The 7,933-nt window shown below is 41.3% G+C and overlaps 1 long non-coding RNA gene across 1 annotated transcript; it reads right to left on the reverse strand.

Moving 5' to 3' along the window:
- Positions 1-1,418: 1,418 nt before the first annotated feature.
- Positions 1,419-7,523, reverse strand: LOC121570590. Its single transcript, XR_006001485.2, has 3 exons — positions 7,496-7,523; positions 4,066-4,093; positions 1,419-1,554 (listed from the first exon to the last, which is right to left on the reverse strand). It is a non-coding gene; the product is annotated as an uncharacterized LOC121570590 (long non-coding RNA).
- Between the last annotated feature and the right edge of the window lie 410 nt (positions 7,524-7,933).

The raw sequence follows: 7,933 nt of genomic DNA on the forward strand, positions 1-7,933 counted from the left end.
GTGTGAAGGTTCATTCTCAGGGTTTTTTCGGCATCTTTTCCCATAATTTACAGCGACCTCCTGACATCCAGCCCTTCTCATCTTGGTCCTGTAATTGCCCATTTTAAACTTGATGCTGTTCTTCCAGCCATTCCATCCATTGTCAGATCCTGCTTCTTTTAAACAGGGGTGTTTCCTCACAAGAGCTTCAGCCACCATTGCTATCTCTTTATCACTGGGGTAAGCCTTAAAACCATATATGGTAGATGGCAGTTTGTCTAAAATATTGTGCTTTTGGTCCCTTGACAACTGAAGAGATCTTTCATTCCCATCTCTAAGTGTCAGCTCAACGTCAAATGCAAATGTGGGAATTTGAAAAGGACCTGGAGGCCATCTGCTCAGATGTTCTGGGGATGACACATCTGAAAGCATATCAGTTGATGCAAGAGAACTGGAATCCTGTCTAACTGAAATATAAACACAGGCTTTTTGTGGTAACTCCTCGATGTCAACAAGGCAAGTGAGTTTTCCATCAAAGTCTGGATCTTCGTATTGCAAACTGAAGTCACAGTCCAATTCCAGTTGTTCTTTTAAAATCTCAATCACTGCATCAACAGAGGCTGGATGGGAGCTGAGTTTTAATTTTCTAACACGGTCTGCCTCGATGACATGAAGGATCATGTTTTGTGGGGCTTCAGCTACCATCACTTTAATAAATGAAGAGATTTGGAGGTTAAAAACACATCAGCACACAGACATTATAGTGCATTTATAAGGCTTTCTAAATGTTTATAATCATTAATGACAACCTCCAACGTGTTCAGCATTCATAATGCTTTATACCTCCATGCCAAAGTGACAGTGTTTGAAAGAAAAATCTGAGACCTGGGTTCCACAGTACATTATAACTACCATAACATTAGCCAGTTATATTTATGCTTTTAATACATTATAGACATGTTCTTTAGAATGTGTTACCAAAGAGTGCAATTCCAAAATGCAGGTCATGTATGTTGATTAGGGCTGTCCCGATTACCATATTTAGACAATCGATTATTCGTGGACATAACATTTATCTTAATCTAAGCTTCGACGGGTGGGGGGGGCCTGGCGGACATAATGAATGTATGGCAAAACAAACACTGCATGTCTCCAAAACTTATCAGGAAGGTTTCCAGGATGCCAAGTAGCCTACTCATTTCAATGTAACAATTGCCGATGAGAACCGGTGTCAAAAAGGAAAAAATATAAAACAATCGATCACAGACTTCATGATCGATTACCATGGCAACGAACGAAGCTTTGATTTTTTTGGGTCAGCCCTAATGTTGATTTATATAATGATTGATTATACTGAGCACATTTTCCAATAAATTAACAATTAATGATTTTATGAAGAATTACTTACCATAGAGTGGTCTTAATTGTGTCTCACTTGTATGAACCTCTTGGGAGTCAACAGCAGCAAGCCATCAATCTTGTATGCAGAGAGTGGGATTGTATCATTGAAGTCAGATTGCAGGTGGATAGACAGGCTTCCCTGTATGGCTGACAGCTCATAGGATCGAAGATGCTCTACATACCAGGAGTCATAATCACAACAGAGAAAATAAACATTGTGATTCGCAAGGTATATCTGTGTTAGTCTGCAAAATGTTGACAGTCCCCCACTGATTCCAACTGACACAAACATGCCACTGGTATAGTCTGTGCCATCAATGGTCACCTTTGATGTACGATAGACAGTGTCACTAGTTGTTTGTCCTCTAATGTGAGCCTGAGCTACTTCTGGTAGAGCTGAAACCAAAACAGAGTCAACCCTGGATGTTTGCGTTTTTGGTTTGAAAAACGATGGTGAACCAAGGTGATATGCCATCATGTGTTGGTGTCTGATTGGCAGTGTCTTCAAGACATTTTTGAAGTTTTGAGCGTCATGCACCACTCTCTTGAAGAAGCGATGTTTAGCTTCAAATCGCATGGTCCAAACATGCACCAGGGGCCCAAAGCACTTAACTAAGGTGGGGTAATGCTCCACATAGTGATGTTTAGGACGAAGCCTAAACTCAGGGAAAGCCTCTTGTAGGATCTGTCTGTGGTCACTGATTTTGCAAACAAAATAGTCAATTGTTTCATCAGAAAATTATGGGCACAATGCTAATTCCACCAACTCTTTCAAGTCCATCAAAACCTCCCATGCAACATTACCCTCTGGTACTTTACTGCCTACAAGTAACGGAAGTAGTCTGAGCAGCGTGGCATTTTCATGCCCGTTGCCTCCAATTGTTTTCCGGGTCATGAATGTTTTGGGAACTGGATGAGGTTTATTTACTTTATCAGTGTGCTGATATGGGAATGATGTGATCCTTTGGTTCAAATACTCTAAAGTGAAGTGCTTAAGCCGAATCATTTCTCTAATGCAAAGTGCAAGTTCAACTGGAACGATTCCTTCCAAAAGATCGTGTAGTAGATCTGGAGGAAAACCTGTGATAGGGTGGAAGTGCTCAAGTGACTCACGGAAGACACAATCACCTTTAACCCCAAATTGGCTGCTTGAACTCTCATCTTGGAGGACATTTTATACATGAATGTCATGACTCGCTTTGGTTCTCTGGACAAATTCCTCCTTTTTTACCTCAGTTGTTTGAAACTGTTCACTTGTGGCCATACAGAATCTGCAAACATAATCTGCTCTGAATGACTCCAAAAAGCCACCTAACCCATATGCAGCCAGATTGTCAGCAGAAATACATAAGATGGTGCCTTTCACATTCTGACCAACAGATTCAATGAAAACATCATCCTGTTCAAGTGTGTGAACATCACGAACCAGTGGAGCAAGTACAGCTGCATATCCATATTTCTGGACTTTCACTTTAGCTAGCATGGCCAGTTGTATAGTGTGCATTGCTGATCTATACTTGGGCGGCACATTTGCTAGGACCCAGTATACAGCACAAAGTTTGTGAACTTTACGTGATGTGCCGAGAGGGTTAGCGATTTCAAGATCGTCAATATATAGCTGTATTGCTAGGTGTAGATCTTCTGTTGAGAGTAACTCATTTTCCTGGAAATGAGAGCCATCACGATATGACACATAATAACCAGGCTCAGTGTTTGGTTCTCTGATCTTGCTCAGGATATCTGTGTTTTTAAACAGCTCCTGAATAATTTGAAGGATTGGATCATACATGATGGTATGACCAGGTGCTTCTAAATTGTACTCTACTGGCATTACCAATGGATAGTTGTGCTCTATAAATGTCTTCCTTCGCTTATAAGAGGACAACTCTGCACCTTTGGAGGTTGCACTAAATACAACATTAGAGTCCATGACAGCACTGACAACTTCATTGAGTGTGGAATCTGTGATATTGTGACCATGCCTCTGCAATATATCATTAATTGCATCCTTGATCAATGGCTGAGATAAAGAGAAGATCTGATTCAAGTGATCAACTATTTCTTGTGAAGCTGTGTTTGACACATGAAGGATAGCCTGCATCTTTAGAAATAAAGATGCTGCATTAAGTTTGAGCTGATTTTTTAGTTTTTAGGTATCACACTGCTCATCATCCTGCATTTCTGTGCTCTGAACTGGACACTCTTCAACCACATCAATAGTGACATTAGAGTTGGTGGCTTGGAGATTCTGAGTATGTTCATAGACAATGTCACTACCAAAGTCTGACGCAAGACTCGCTTGATGCATTCTACTTTTATGGGAATAAAAAGAAGCGTATACATTTGTGCTATAGTTACAACCTTTGTATGGGCATACCACTGTCTCATGCTTTTTTAAGTGTGTTCTTATGTGACTGAGGAGTACAGACTCAGAAAAAGGTTGCTGAAATGTGCATAAAGGACACTTGAAAGTCACAAGTTCCTGAATCTCCTTTGCATTGCTGTTATGTTCTTGAGTATGATATCTTGACAGATGAGTACTCAGTGCACTAAGTGTCTGAAATGTGCACATGCAATCATCATGGAGGCATGGGAGTGGGCTAATTTTTGAAAAGTGGCTGTGCTGCAGTCTGCAGTGTTTAAATAAATATGTTCTAGTGGTAAAAGAAGCTGAACACAACTTACAGTGCCAAGTCATATTTGTTGCAGCAACCTGAAAACACACAAAAAAATATTATTTTACAGGACACCTGTCATGAAGTTTAAACCTCCATCAGAACTATCAAAAACTGCAGTCATATTCCTCACACTAAAAGTGTACAACAATATAGCTACACCAACATTGATTAAAACAAAGTAGATGTGTAAGATGCCTGTTAGACTATTCAAAACATTTTATTACACAAATAAGTCAAAGTTAGGTAACGTTGGGCTGGTAGCATCCATAAATTCTTATCATAGCAATAACAAAAACATTTATACAGAACAATTAACCAGCTAATTCAACTTGCAGAGAATAGCTTTCAGTTAGCCTAAGGCACAACACGTGGAGTTAGCTTCTGCTTTCACTCACAACACTGACACAGCTCCAGCACAGATTTCGAGTTTTTATTGAGCAGTACATGATACCTTACTATCCACCGCTGCACGTTGGGCTCAACCAGTTTTTTACAACTACATTAGCCTAGCCATGTAGCCTATACAGCTAGCTAACTGGCGGGATGACTTTGCATGTTAGCTTGCTAACCTAACGGTTAACCGTTTTACATTGCTAACGTGACTCACTTTGTCCATTTTAAAAACACGTTGAACCTCCATGTCACGCTCTGGCTCTGGGGACTCTTATATGTTGAGCCAGGGTGTTAGTTTCTATGTGTAGTGTCTATGTTTCGTTTTCTATGTTCTTGTTCTAGTTTATGTGTTTCTATGTTGGCCGGGGTGGTTCCCAATTAGAGACAGCTGTGGCTCGTTGTCTCTGATTGGGAACCATACTTAGGCAGCCTGTTGTGCACTTGTCTTTTGTGGGATCTTGTTCCGTGTAGGTTTGTGTTTATGACCGAGGACTTCACGTTTCGTTTTGTTGTTTTGTTATTGTTATAGTACTCAATAAAAGATGTACGCATTTCACGCTGCGCCTTGGTCCACTCATTACGACGATCGTGACACTCCAGAAACAAACATTCAAGCAAGTTTTATTTTTATTGTATTTATTTTTTATTTAACCTTTATTTAACCAGGTAAGCCAGTTGAGAACAAGTTCTCATTTACAACTGCGACCTGGCCAAGATAAAGCAAAGCAGTGCGATAAAAACAACAACACAGAGTTACATATGGGGTAAAAAAACATAAAGTCAAAAAATACAACAGAAAATATATATACAGTGTGTGCAAATGTAGCAAGTTATGGAGGTAAGGCAATAAATAGGCTATAGTGCAAAATAATTACAATTAGTATTAACACTGGAATGCTAGATGTGCAAGAGATTATGTGCAAATAGAGATACTGGGGTGCAAAAGAGCAAAATAAATAACAATATAGGGATGAGGTAGTTGGGTGGGCTAATTTCAGATGGGCTGTGTACAGGTGCAGTGATCGGTAAGGTGCTCTGACAACTGATGCTTAAAGTTAGTGAGGGAGATAAGAGTCTCCAGCTTCAGAGATTTTTGCAATTCGTTCCAGTCATTGGCAGCAGAGAACTGGAAGGAATGGCGGCCAAAGGAGGTGTTGGCTTTGGGAATGACCAGTGAGATATACCTGCTGGAGCGCAGACTACGGGTGGGTGCTGCTATGGTGACCAATGAGCTAAGATAAGGCAGGGATTTGCCTAGCAGTGATTTATAGATGGCCTGGAGCCAGTGGGTTTGACGACGAACATGTAGTGAGGACCAGCCAACAAAAGCGTACAGGTCACAGTGGTGGGTAGTGTATGGGGCTTTGGAGACAAAACGGATGGCACTGTGATAGATTACATCCAATTTGCTGAGTAGAGTGTTGGAGGCTATTTTGTAAATGACATCGCCGAAGTCAAGGATCGGTAGGATAGTCAGTTTTACGAGGGCATGTTTGGCAGCATGAGTGAAGGAGGCTTTGTTGCGAAATAGGAAGCCGATTCTAGATTTAACTTTGGATTGGAGATTCTTAATGTGAGTCTGGAAGGAGAGTTTACAGTCTAACCAGACACCTAGGTATTTGTAGTTGTCCACATACTCTAGGTCAGACCCGTCGAGAGTGGTGATTCTAGTCGGGTCGGCGGGTGCCAGCAGCGTTCGATTGAAGAGCACGCATTTAGTTTTACTAGTGTTTAAGAGCAGTTGGAGGCTACTGAAGGAGTGTTGTATGGCATTGAAGCTCGTTTGGAGGTTAGTTAACACAGTGTCCAATGAAGGGCCAGATGTATACAAAATGGTGTCGTCTGAGTAGAGGTGGATCTGAGAGTCACCAGCAGCAAGAGCGACATCATTGATATACACAGAGAAAAGAGTCGGCCCAAGAATTGAACCCTGTGGCACCCCCATAGAGACTGCCATAGGTCCAGACAACAGGCCCTCCGATTTGACACATTGAACTCTATCTGAGAAGTAGTTGGTGAACAGGCGAGGCAGTCATTTGAGAAACCAAGGCTATTTAGTCTGCCAATAAGAATGCGGTGGTTGACAGAGTCGAAAGCCTTGGCCAGGTCGATGAAGACTGCTGCACAGTACTGTCTATTATCGATCGCGGTTATAATATCGTTTAGGACCTTGAGCGTGGCTGAAGTGCACCCATGACCAGCTCGGAAACCGGATTGCATAGCGGAGAAGGTACGGTGGGATTCGAAATGGTCGGTGATCTGTTTGTTAACTTGGCTTTCAAATACTTTCGAAAGGCAGGGCAGGATGGATATAGATCTGTAACAGTTTGGATCTAGAGTCTCACCCCCTTTGAAGAGGGGGATGACCACGGCAGCTTTCCAATCTCTGGGGATCTCAGACGTTACGAAAGAGAGGTTGAACAGGCTAGTAATAGGGGTTGCGACAATTTCGGCGGCTAGTTTTAGAAAGAAAGGGTCCAGATTGTCTAGCCCAGCTGATTTGTAGGGGTCCAGATTTTGCAGCTCTTTCAGAACATCAGCTGTCTGAATTTGTGTGAAGGAGAAGCGGGGGGCATGGGCAAGTTGCAGCAGATGGTGCAGAGTTGGTGGCCGGGTTAGTGGTAGCCAGGTGGAAAGCATGGCCAGCCGTAGCAAAATGCTTGTTGAAATTCTCGATTATTGTAGATTTATCGGTGGTGATCGTGTTTCCTAGCCTCAGTGCAGTGGGCAGTTGGGAGGAAGTGCTCTTATTCTCCATGGACTTTACAGTGTCCCAAAACTTTTTGGAGTTAGTGCTACAGGATGCAAATTTCTGTTTGAAAAAGTTAGCCTTTGCTTTCCTGACTGCTTGTGTATATTGGTTCCTAACTTCCCTGAAAAGTTGCATATCGCGGGGGCTATTTGATGCTAATGCAGGACGCCACAGGATGTTTTTGTGCTGGTCAAGGGCAGTCAAGTCTGAGGAGAACCAGGGGCTATATCTGTTCTTAGTTCTGTATTTTTTGAATGGGGCATGTTTATTCAAGATTATGTTGACTACTTACATTCACAACTCATTTGTGCAGAGCTGAGTATTACCCTTCGGTCTCCCGCTCTTCTCCTCGGCTCCGGTCTGCTGCCTGAAGAGGAAGTGCACGCAAATACTACAAAATAAAATATGTGAGCACATATATGTAATTTATTAACTAGCCAACCTTGTAACAAGCAAACTATTAACAATTAATTCTTTATAAACGTATATACACGTGTGTGTGTGTGTGTGTGTGTGTGTGTGTGTGTGTGTGTGTGTGTGTGTGATATTTTATATATACAAATCTATCTGATGCAATTGATTTATTCTCAATTCGTTCTTGATTTGATTTATTTGTTCTTTCAAAATAAGACATAAATTAATGTTTAATCCATATAGTTTTAAGTTAAAAAAAATGTTTAAGTAGCAGTTACATAAAAATGAAAAATTTTCATATTATTCAAAAATTACA

The sequence above is a fragment of the Coregonus clupeaformis genome, chromosome 7 (genome assembly GCF_020615455.1).
Source record: "Coregonus clupeaformis isolate EN_2021a chromosome 7, ASM2061545v1, whole genome shotgun sequence".
NCBI classification, from domain to species: Eukaryota; Metazoa; Chordata; class Actinopteri; order Salmoniformes; family Salmonidae; genus Coregonus; species Coregonus clupeaformis.